The sequence below is a fragment of the Coptis chinensis genome, chromosome 4 (assembly GCF_015680905.1).
Source record: "Coptis chinensis isolate HL-2020 chromosome 4, ASM1568090v1, whole genome shotgun sequence".
Lineage (NCBI taxonomy): Eukaryota > Viridiplantae > Streptophyta > Magnoliopsida > Ranunculales > Ranunculaceae > Coptis > Coptis chinensis.
In genome coordinates this window covers 40,577,691-40,589,812 of record NC_141459.1, presented here as the reverse complement: position 1 = coordinate 40,589,812, position 12,122 = coordinate 40,577,691, and the positions used below count along the sequence as shown (strand labels likewise).

Below are 12,122 nucleotides of genomic sequence, written 5' to 3'. Positions count from 1 at the left end.
TAACAACAAGACCATGAATTACTGAATTCCACTAGGCATGAATTACTGGGGAGAATTTTCTATTTCTTTTTTGAGAAACAGTCCTTGGAAGATTAATGGTTAAGTGATAAAGAGGACCACACACAAAAATGAGGTGTAATCCAATAACCCAAATCTCTAACCTTTGCATGTAGATGAGAAAAGAAAGTCTATTTTTTGGAGTTCATACTTGTGAACCAAGTGTATGCCAACTTGTCAAGACCCAGGACTTTTTTTTCAAAAAACATGACCATAGGTTTGCCGACAATTCTACATCCATAAATTATATCTTCACAGCATTCAGTGATGAACCCTAATGGGTCATAAACAGATTGAAAATAAACAAAAAAACAAGAGCTTGAAGCTCTGAAAGTTGATTGCTGATGGTAAACACTACATAACGCTGAGCATGTAAGAATTAACTTGAAAAAACTCAAAAGCGAATCAAGGGAGCTCCAGCTGGGCGTGGGGCTTGTCCAGGCTTTGGCATATCATCCCTGCGTCTGAAACACTGTGGTGGCTCACGGTTCCTTCGGTTAGTACGAGACCGAACCCTCACAACATGAGAATGAATTTCACACGAAACACAATATTGCATCTTCGCATACAACTTTGGCAGAGTATATCCTTCATTGACACAAGCTTCTTGAACATCTCTAACAGCAACTTGCTCAACAATATTCCTAACCAGAAACCTCTTGATTGCCTTATCCTTGGGGCAACATTTGCCCCAGTTGGAGCAACGAATGAACTTAACATGACCACGGCCGTGCTTTTTACGGCCCCCATTCCTACGCTTGAACGTCATTTTCCCTTGAGGAGATGGATTAGATCTCTTCTCTCTTCACTTCAACGACTGTAGTTGATTAGCAAGACCCAGGACTTTCAACTGGGAATTATGACTGGTGTATAACAGTTTACATAGAGGTTTAAAGTGTATAACAGTTTTTCCAGTACATAATCTCTTGAGGATTGTGCTCGGAAAGAAATCAGATTGCTTTCTATATTGTTTATTTCATCGCAAGGTGGAAGCAGTGTTTGAAATGTAAAGTTTTCAGGCACCATCTCCATTTTCCACAGCGTGTGTGTGAGTGTGCTCATCTTGATACCATTTGGCTGACTTACGAGGATAAGTAAGCTTTAGGTGTTCCATATGCTTCCTATCAAGTTAAGAAAAAAGCTTGGTCACCATTATCTGTCTAGGTGAAATAAGGAAAAACAAAATCCTATACTAACGTACTCGATATAAGGTTGAACGTCATTAGTGTTTGCCAAAACACATTGATGAGGTTGCTCCCAAGTCTTCTCGTCGACTTCAACAACATTCATACCACCAAGAGGCTTTCCCTTAGAAATTGTATTTTCTTTTCTCCGTATCATTAGTATCCATGTTTCTAACCGATGGGACTCCCACAAAGATTCACTCCGGATAAGTACTCGTTAAGAAACTCAAACAACTTCTTCAAGGATATAATTTTCAGCAATGCATCCTTCTGGACGATTTCAATTCCGCACGTAGCCCTTTAGTATTTTCATGAACCTAATATTCAAAAAGTAACAAAAAAAGAGAAAATACAAACAAACAAACAATCAAATTGATGAAGCTTTACTGAATTATTGAAAGTAGTTAATTCAATTTTCTGTGTACTTGCCTCTCAAATGGATACATCCAACGAAAGAATACTGGCCCACAAAGCTCAACCTCCCTTATAAGATGAACAGATAGATGCACCATGACGTCAAAGAACGATGGTGGAAAGTACATTTCCAGTAGACGAAAAGTGAGGACCAAATTGTCTTGAATTTCCTTTAATTTGGACACATCCACTACTTTGGTGTAAAGAGAGTTGAAAAAGAAACACAACCGAGTGATGGTATACCTCACGTGCTTTGGCAACACCGATCGTATTGCCCGGGAAGAAGTTGTTTGCATCAATATGTGACAGCCATGAGACTTGAGACCATACACTTTTAGATCTTGCATCGACACGCGGTGTCTAAAATGTGAAGAATATCCATCCGGCACTTTGAGTTCAGCAAAAAGTGTTGCAAACTATTACTTTCTCAGCTCTAGATAACGTATGACATGTTGGTGGAAGATAAGTCCTATTTCCCTTTTCTCTGGTGCTAGTTCCTTCCTCATGTCCATTTCTAAGAGGTCTAGGCGACTTTTGAGGTCATCTTTTGTCTTGTACTTAATGTTAAGTAGTGTGCCAATGATGCTATCACAAATATTTTTCTCAATATGCATGACATCCAAGTTGTGTCGCACAAGCAAGAATTCCCAATATTCAAGCTCAAAAAATATGGATCTCTTCTTCCAATATTTACCACTTTCATTCTCATCAGAAGTGCTAGGCTGCTTCTCTCGTGTTTGTGACTCTTCATTGGATGCCTTTGACTTCTTTCTTGATGTTTTTGGCTTTGGAATCACCATCTTTGGTTTCCCTCATCTAACTTTCATCCCTTTGAGCTTCTCTGAAATCACCTATCCAGTTAATGGGTCTGGATGTGATCTTAACTCTTGCTGACCATTAAATGCCTTCCTTTGCCTTCGATAACGATGATTTTTTGGAAGGAACTTTCTATGGGACTGATATATGTTTTTTTTCGAAGTGTTCCAATCTTGTAGAATCAGTTTTCTCCCCAAATATTGAACAAGCAAGATATCCCTTGACACTACACCCACCTAAATTCCAAGACCAGGAAAATCATTGATCGTCCACGATGAGAAACAGACCCTTAATGTAAAAGATTCTTGCTTGTAGGCATCATAAACCTCCACACCAGGATTCCAAAAAGCCTGTAAATCTTCAATTAAAGGTCTAAGGTAAACATCAATATCATTACCAGGTTGCCGGGGACCTGATATCAACATTGTCAGCATCAGAAATTTTCTCTTTATACATAACCATGGCGGAAGATTGTAAGTGATCAACATAACCGGCCAGCAACTATGCCTAGATCTGAGATTACTATGTGGATTGATCCCATCTGTTGAAAGAGCAAGTCGCAGATTTCTTGGATCTTCAACGAACTCTGGCCACCTTTTATCAACCTCTTTCCATGCTGGAGAATCTGCTGGATGACGCATTTGACCATCAACTTCTACTCTTCTATCTGCATGCCATACCAAATCCGTTGATGTCCGAAGCGGATTGAAACATCTTTGCAAAACTTGGGGAGAGGCGGAAAGTACCACAAAACTTTCGCAGCGCTTTACCCTTCTTTTTTCCCGATATCTCGACGTTCGGAAGTTGGACAACTAGTTAAATCCTTGTACTCATCTCCTCTCGTAAAAGTATGCAATCATTGGGACATGCATGTATTTTTTGAACTTCCATTCCAAACGTAGACAAAATATTTCTAGCTTTGGTCATGGATTGTGGCACTTCGTTATTATCCGGCAACATATTTCCCAACACCTTCAATAGCTTGGTAAAACTCGTGTCTGACCACCCACTACTGGCTTTCAAGTTGAACAATTCCACAAGGGATGATAACTTTGTATAGCTTTTGCAACCTTTGTACAAAGGTTTCTCAGCATCTTCAAGCAATTTACAAAGCTTTTCAGGATATATTCCCTGTGAAACTCTCATATGCATCATTAACCATTCTAACCGTGTCCCCAAAATCACATGGGGTTTCCATATCAAAGTCTTGACATGGAGGTTCATGCATGTCGACACTTCGGGACTTTCCACTGTGAGGCTTTTCCCCATGCCATATCCACGTTCTGTAACTTTTTTCAAAACCAACATGAAACAGATGATCCCTGATATCGTCCAAACTCTGATGCAAGTGGTTCCCACAATTAAGGCATGGGCATCTTATGAAATTAAGATTGTCTGGGCTTGCATGCTTTCCAGCACATTTTATAAAATACTTGACCCCTTCCTCGTATTCATCAGAAAGTCTATCCATAGTCATCCAAGGCTAATCCATACTCAATGTCAGAAATTCAATACACGAGTACTACATACACATGAAAAAAAAGGTGATTAAGCAAGATAAAATCATGCAATTCATAGATTTTGGCTCAATCTAGTGGTTGAAGCAAATACAAACATACAATATAACCTTGTACTAATCAACCTAAGGTGCCAAAAGTGTAGCGTGGGAATGGATTTAGGCGTATGAATGGGGAAATTCCTACTTTCCTTACATGTGCCCGGCCAGCCACCTAGATACTTGGTAGACTAAAATGAAATAGTTAAGTGTCGCATTAAGATTAGGGTCTTGATACTAGAAATTCCTAGCAATCATAATATTCAGTACCCTAACTTTGCAAAAGAAACACACACACAATCAACAAATTGAAAGTTAGTAATATTTTTACCGTTGAGTACGTGTTTATCTATTTGTCAGCTCAAATCACGATCAGCCAGGCGTTCCTGCCCAATATATCAATCAACAATAAGCAAACTTGCAAACTAATAGTAAAATAACAGGCATAAGAGCTTCTAAAATCAGTTTATGTACGAGAACAGTCTCCGTCTCTTACTCATTCAGTCAAACACCTTAAGCCACTAACAAAAACCGTAAACATGAACTGCCAAGCCACTATACAAGCAACTACATGTCATCATTATGCCAATATATCAATTAACAATAAGCAAACTTGCAAACTAAAAATAAAAATAAAACAACAGGCATAAGTTTCTAAAACCAGTTTATGTACGAAAACAGTCTCTTTATCTTATTCTTTTAGTCAAACACCTTAAGCCACTAAGAAAAATTGTAACTGCCAGGCCACTATATAGGCAACTACTTGCCATCACCAGGCCATTACAAGTTTTACTAGGCTACTAAAAGGCAAGTATTTGGTGAGAGCTAAAACCTTGCTAAACCTTTCATTGGACCACATTTTGACGCATCGAGACAGTGCTATGGGATTTCATATAATTTTGGGACCTCACATAGAATTCAATGAAAAATATCCCCAAGCAATTCAGTGAATTATAATTTGAGGAATGCAAACACCTGATCAATGCACCTACTATATTGGGGGAAGAAAAGCACTAAACACACGGCAGGCAGTGTGATACAAAATCTATTCGAATGATTCGCTCAAATTTATGTAGTAGTGGAACCACAACAGAACATAACCTATATCTATTCTCCAATTTATTTATTTTTAGTATTGTACATGACCATACTACCAATTATTTCCAAGCGTTGAGTACCATATTCTTCCCCAATCCTATCTATCATCAGGCTACTAACAGTCATCATGCTACTAACATTACGACTTCTAGGAAAAAGACTATCTTGTCGATCACAAGCATAACTATTCTCCGCCTTTTTAGCACTTATAACATCAGACACTTCCTTTGATTTCTCAGTAGAAAAATTATTTGAGATCAACGACATAACTTTCTTATTCCATTTCTTCATATTGTTCCGTTTGCTAACATCACTAGCATTCTTCTGTGTCCCTTTCAATCTTTTTCATTATTTAGTTTTGATGACTTAAACAAATACTATATTATAGGTTTGCTCCATTTCTAGCTCTTTAAATATTTACGTTCAGATAATACTACAGGTTTGGGGAAGCTGTTGAACTTATAAATGTGTGTTGGCTTGACATCAAAGTGAACATAGATACTCAAATACTTTCGCCAAAGACTACCTATGCAACATACCTTCTAATCAAATTTTATGATGAGGGCCTATGGACTTCTTATTATGAAATTATGAAGAAGTCGCTTCATTCTTTCTTTCTTTTCATTCATTGATGTATCGTTTCCCACCTTAGGACAGATCTTAGGAGTAGACCAAGGGTCAAAGGAAAGATTTTGCTTATGTTATGGTATGAGAGATCTAAGTCTTTAAAATGTTGAAACAAGTCAGCCCCTTACGCATTTACTCATCGCTTATTGTAGTTCGACCAATCCTTTGGGATTTCAACTATCAATCGCTGGTTCCATAACAAAAAAGGGCAAGTCTTCTTATATAGGAGACCTTGCTTGAGTTATTTAATGATCGCCACGCTTTCACTTTAATTATTATTAAAGCCACGAAATAAGGCTTTGGATCTTGAGTAAACCTCATCTTCCTAAAATTGATCTTTTCTTTCCTAGCCCCACAGCCTAACCATCAATACAAAAGACCTTTTTTGGTGTGACGGAAAAGCTTAGAAAAGATCGAGCACTACCACGGAAAGCATGGTAGTAAAGGCAACCGTCTTCAGATCCGCTTTTAGGCATAAACTAAAAGATCGAAGATCTCGGTCTTGGTGAACCTTTCCATAATCTTCTCATCCAACCGGGTTAAGAATCCAATCAATAAAAGTAGACCTCACCTTCTTCCCTTTCTGGGTGGAAATGCAACAAATAATGGAATCAAGGAAGGGTGTTCACACGGCAACCCGAGGTTTGTCTCGCTCAAGAGATTCTGAAGAGTAGACCAGAGCTGGTCCACAGCCTTCGTGATTCAACGATAACCGACCGAGCCTACATAAAGTGGTTTCCACACGACCTCGACATGCTTAAGCGAGCCTACCCCGTTAAAGAGGGGCCCCTTCTCCTAACAATCTCGGAAAGCCTTGAGAAAGGACTGATTGACCCGATTACAAAATAGAGTCTTTGTTATACCCTTTTCTTGTCTATTATCCTTGATTCTTTTGGGGAGATCAGCCGTGCCAAGGGAACCCGTGAATCCCCTGAACTACCAATTTGAATACAAGACTAACTTGAGGTTCACGCCTATCACTTGTAGGGCGGGCCACCAGCCACTTATTATTTTTTTTCCGAATTGCACCTCAATATCGATCTACCTCTTGGGAAGCGCTGCATTAAAGCGATTCCCCATGCTAAGGCCCATGCTTAGTTTTCAATTTCAGCAGGAACAATGTCATCGTGACACCTCTTTGAGCACGTGTCACTATCTTTGATTCAATTCTCGAGTGGGAGCCACTTTTGATATCATATCAATCTACCAACGATTTGCTCAACCCGGCTTGAGTATGATCCATTCGTTACCACCCTAGCCCTAAGGCTTCGATTCTTAAAAAGACTTGCGAAGCGAGGTAAAACGGATTTCAATACAAAAGGTTCTCCTTTTGGTTGTGATGATTTATTTTGTTTTTGTTCAAAGCAAAGCGGCGGTGTTATTGTCCCCTTCCTTCTCCTAGCGTTTAGACATCGTTATGCAGATCATCGAGGATCGGTAATATCATATAATAAATTATTTGATCCATGAACGCAACCATTGGCTTACCCAATATTGGCCGGGAATGGACCAATTCCTTCAAAAAGGCATATTGATTGAGAATCTATGCAGGAGATCGGTCGCTAACCTTCTCTTCTATCAGGTCCGAGGGAACTTAGTTAGGTCCCTCGGGATGCCTATCCGTAACAGGAAGTCGGATTCGAGCCATGTATGTGGCATACAACTGGTTCTATCGATACTTAATACAAATATCTTTGATTTGTTTGGTCTTCGAATCAAGCAGAAAATAATGGAGTGGGGAGCTCGACGTGCCATTTATTAAAACTCATGAGATCGGGTCAACAAAGGCCAAAGTCTGAAGTCTCCGCTAGAGCTAAGGCTGTAGTTCAAAATCTTAATCTTATTAAGCTTAAAAGAAGAAAGGGGCATCTGTCCTGGTAAGCCGATATTCGATGGCAAGGCTAGCGGTGTAGCCGCGATCATTTCTCAAAGCGAGTGAGACAACTTAGCACCCATCCCTAAAAAAAGAAGAAAATGACTTCTATCTTTGTTAGTAAATATACCTATGATATTAATGATATCATTATCATGGGAATAGGCCTTAATTAAAAGCATTTCCCTTACATAGGAAGGATGACGGAATACAAAGGAAGGGTAGGTCGGGCGAGGGCAAGATCTAAGATTCGTACTATAAGTCTTCCGAAAAGTATTTGAAATAAAAAGATGTCGGTCGCAGTTCTCCTCGGGCGGATTTCCTAGCTTAGTATAAACTTTTTAAGCTCTTACTTCTCTCCCTTAAGTAACCGCTTCAACAATTCCGAGAGGCAGTCTCGAAGTAGATTCAGATAGTACCTTATATCTATTTTTCTTGGTCAAGTACTTCAGGTCTATTGGGAGATATCCCGGACTCGGCTCAAACCTTCTTATTGGATTGGATCTAGACCCCGCCCTTTATGTTGAATTAGTCAATCTTTTTTCCCCATCGCTTACTTTTTTCATTTTTCAAAGGCGAAGCTACCCATTGTTCCCCGCCTATTCGTTTATGGTCATTTATGGCCTAGAACACGATTTCTTCCTTCAATGCTAACATCTCAAGTGAGAGTCCTCAAACAACAAAAAGTCTAAGGAAAAATGGCAAATAAATCTTTGTAGCATCTCTAGCCAACGGATTCAAAAGCGTTACTTAGCTGACTAAGTTCTTGAGCAAGGAATTACTTGCTAAATACTTACCGAAGGGCATACCCTTATGTATACTATCGCAGCCTTTCTCAAGTCAGGAACTAAACTACGGATTAGAAAAAATCATTCTCCAAAGTGAGGCTACTCTTTCTTATACCCTAATCAAGTGTAAGGGATAAAATCTATAGTCATTTATCGTGATATATCAATCCTAAGGATCTTTGCCCTTCTTCTTAGCCTTTTTCTTGTCATCAACAACAAAAGAACCATAGGTGCACCAACCAAGGCAGAGATTGGAGTGCAGTGACTGTTACCGAGATAGATCTGAACCGACGGTTGCGGTGAATAGGTGCAACGGGAATAATGGGAATAACGAGAGGGTACGTGCGTAGGGAACATGGGTGACCAAGATCCTTTTTTTTTTCTAAGGATTGAAAAAAGAAATCGGCCGGTGTTCTTCCCAACTACTCCCGCTTATGGTAGTAGATAAACAGTGGACAATTATCATTGCCTCTCCGCTTCTTTGGTAGATTGAATGCTTTATTTTATATGGACCTGGGGCTGCAACTGAGGGTAGTGCTTGGTTGGGAATGCTATTAACGCTCTAGCACCCCTTACTAGATCAAATAAGGCACCTACGAACCGCTAAAGATAGTTTATACCCCCTATCCTTTAAAGCGAAGTGGGACTTCTTTCTCTCTCTCGTCTCGGCTTCTTCAACTACTTTTTCCGCATGCCCTATGTTGTAAGGGATGGAAAGTGCAATCGCCCCAACTATTCGGAGGTCTTTCTAAGATCCTCAGATTCTGCTCGGCTTTGAGCAAAGTCGGAAGCTCATCTCAAACAAAAGCTATAAGGGAGAGGATGGCCAAGGAAGACTTAGCGCAAGGAATATTCTCAAAACAACTAGCAGGCAGTTCCGAGATCCACATTGTTTCCACTGAAGTGATGAACCCCAACTTTAGCCGACATTACAAACTCTTCCTCATAGACAATTATATATCCAATCATAATAAATCAAACACACATCTTATAATAATAATAACAAATTATTCTATAGAAAACAACAAACACACATCTAGTTTTATTCTTCCAAAATTCTAAATATCTAATAGAAGAAAGGATAAAGAAACCACAAACAAACAAACAAGAAACCTGCATAAAGGATGATATAAGAGGATTACCTGGAAGTAGTAGCAACTGCCAACAAGTAACCTTTGTGTAGCAGTCAAACGACAAAAGTGGGCTGGTTTGATCCTTCCTTGCGGTAATACTCACTTCGTTCGGGACTAACACAAAACAAGAACCAATTTTTTTTATCAAAATTCTGTGCTTGGATAAGAAAATCAAACTTTTAGAAAACCCTATTAACATCAAAACTAATTTATATTACAGCCAAAATTGGGAGAGAGAGAAAAAAACACAAATACCTGATAGTCGAAATTGGGGAGAGATGAACAAAATCACTACTTCAAACCTTTGTACAAATCCCTAGTTTAAAAGAGAAACCGATAGAAGTTGAGACTTGAGAAGAGTTCTGGAAGTTGAGACTTGCTAAGAGTTCTAGAAGTTGAAAAGACTATGTTTTAGCGCGAGACAGATTTTCGGGTTTTGCTAGATTGTTTTACCCACGGTAGGCCTATTTTTTGGCAAAGCATTAGCCACCTTTTATGTAGAAACCGTGAGGTATATTAATGTGAAAAAACAAATTATGAATTTTGGGTTGTGCCGTGGTATATGGCATATTATATCCCACCGTTTTACGAGCCCAGTGGTATTTGCTTGTACTAAAATTAGAAAAACCTTCCTTACCGTGGTTATTGACTATTAGCCACCGTTATTGTGAAAACAGTGATATATACCATTTGGTCTACCGTGGTTAATATGCATTTCTGTAGTAGTGTTTGCTCGGTATTTTACTTCAAGCATCTTATTATAATATATCATGTTATTGATAGAATCACGTTACAGTAGAGCGCTTAATGATTTAATCACCTAAAGCCATTACTCCCATTAGTATTACTGTATTTTCCAGTTTTATGGTGAATCGTGTTATATATTAATAAAAAAAAAATCATTTTGGCTACTTTGCCCATTCCACCTATCTTGTACAAGGATCCTGATGATGGGCTACAATGATTTTTGTTCGAGTTAGAATTTGTTCAATGTCTAGCTACAACATACACTCGCTCACTGTAAGCTTTTTAAAGCAATATTGTCTCATTAACATATAACATTTTGTTAAAACTCATGTAGTCATTCCTATATTTTGACTAATATATTGGTTGTTCCATGCATCTTCGGGTTGGATTTTCATGTGTCTTTGTTAAATCCTGAAGCTAAATCATTTGAGTCTTTTCATTTTCTAGTGAAACAGGAAATCTGCATATTTCTAATCAAGTAGCTAAATCATTTTAGGCATTTGGTTATGGTTAGAGGTACTTATGACTGAAATATGAAAATATATGTTCATTTGTTTAAACTTTAAAGTTCTGCAAATGGTCATTAAATCAATTATGGTTGTTGTCTAAACATTATTTTTTCTTATTTGGGGCCGTTAGGAATTAGCCCATAGGCACCACTTCTTTTTCTGCGAGAACTACTGAAACAATCGTCTTTTGAACTCTGAAGCACATTATAGTATACCAAGGCCTCTTCCTGAACCTGTTGTTGCACCTGTATCTTCAGCACCACCATCCACACAAACTTTTTAATTTTTGAACTTCTATTTGGCAGGTCAATATGTGACTGGAATAGTAGAATAATTCGAACAATTGCAGCAACAGTTGAGGATGTCGTGCTAGTGTAAGTTCCTTCTGTGTATGATACTCTTTTACATGGAATTATGTTAGTCGTTACCACCATCTTTTTTGTGGTTCAACATGAACGTCAAGGGGCTAGTCGAATGTGATCTTAGAACCATGACCCCCTCCTTTAAATTGTCGACAGTTCCTTTCATTCCATACGACATACACTGTAGCACACACTATAGATCTAGTGATCTCAAAATCTGCTTCAGTTTTCATTGTTGTCCTAAGTAGCCAAACCGTTATTGTTCATTACTATTGTAATGAGTCCCATGGCTCTCTTTATCCTTGACCATGCTTGTTTAGTAAATCTTAAGACACCCATTATATTTCTGGTGTTGGGTTGGTTTTTGCAGCAACACGTTTTCATTATGATTTAGTTGATGGGTTGATTGTTGCAATATTAAGTTTCCTATCTTGAGATAGCAGGTGTACTACTCGTCATTAAGACTTTTACGACATTTCCTTTATTATCTTCTTCATGGTTTAACACTTGATTAGGGGTTTTAAACTTTCAGAACTTCCTGTGTGTTGTTTATTTGTATGTCTTGTATTATTTTGCCTGTACCTGGTGTTGGGTTTGCATGTGTAGGTGTTGTGTGAACATCTAGCAGTAAGTGTACTTGTAGTTGCATGTGGTTGCTGAGTAGGAGTTGAACTAGTCAAATTGATCATGAAATGTGATGTTAAGTTTTGCAATATATTCACTAGATGCACACCTGTTTTTATACTGCTTCAATTTGTTTAACAGGTGGATGTCATTGCAATCATCTTAAGTGGAACATTAGTCAGTCAGATACCAGAAAATCCTTGATTTTAATTGTTGTTATTGACATCTGACTCCCCTTTGAATGAGAAAGGAATATGATTAGTGTCTTATGATTTTCTCAATTCTTATGTAATAATTATGATCTTAGGATACTTGAAAGAATGTGATGTTGGGGA

General features: G+C 38.4%; 1 pseudogene; it reads right to left on the bottom strand.

Moving 5' to 3' along the window:
• Positions 1-451: 451 nt before the first annotated feature.
• LOC147503508 (small ribosomal subunit protein eS26x pseudogene) lies at positions 452-889 on the bottom strand (annotated as a pseudogene).
• Between the last annotated feature and the right edge of the window lie 11,233 nt (positions 890-12,122).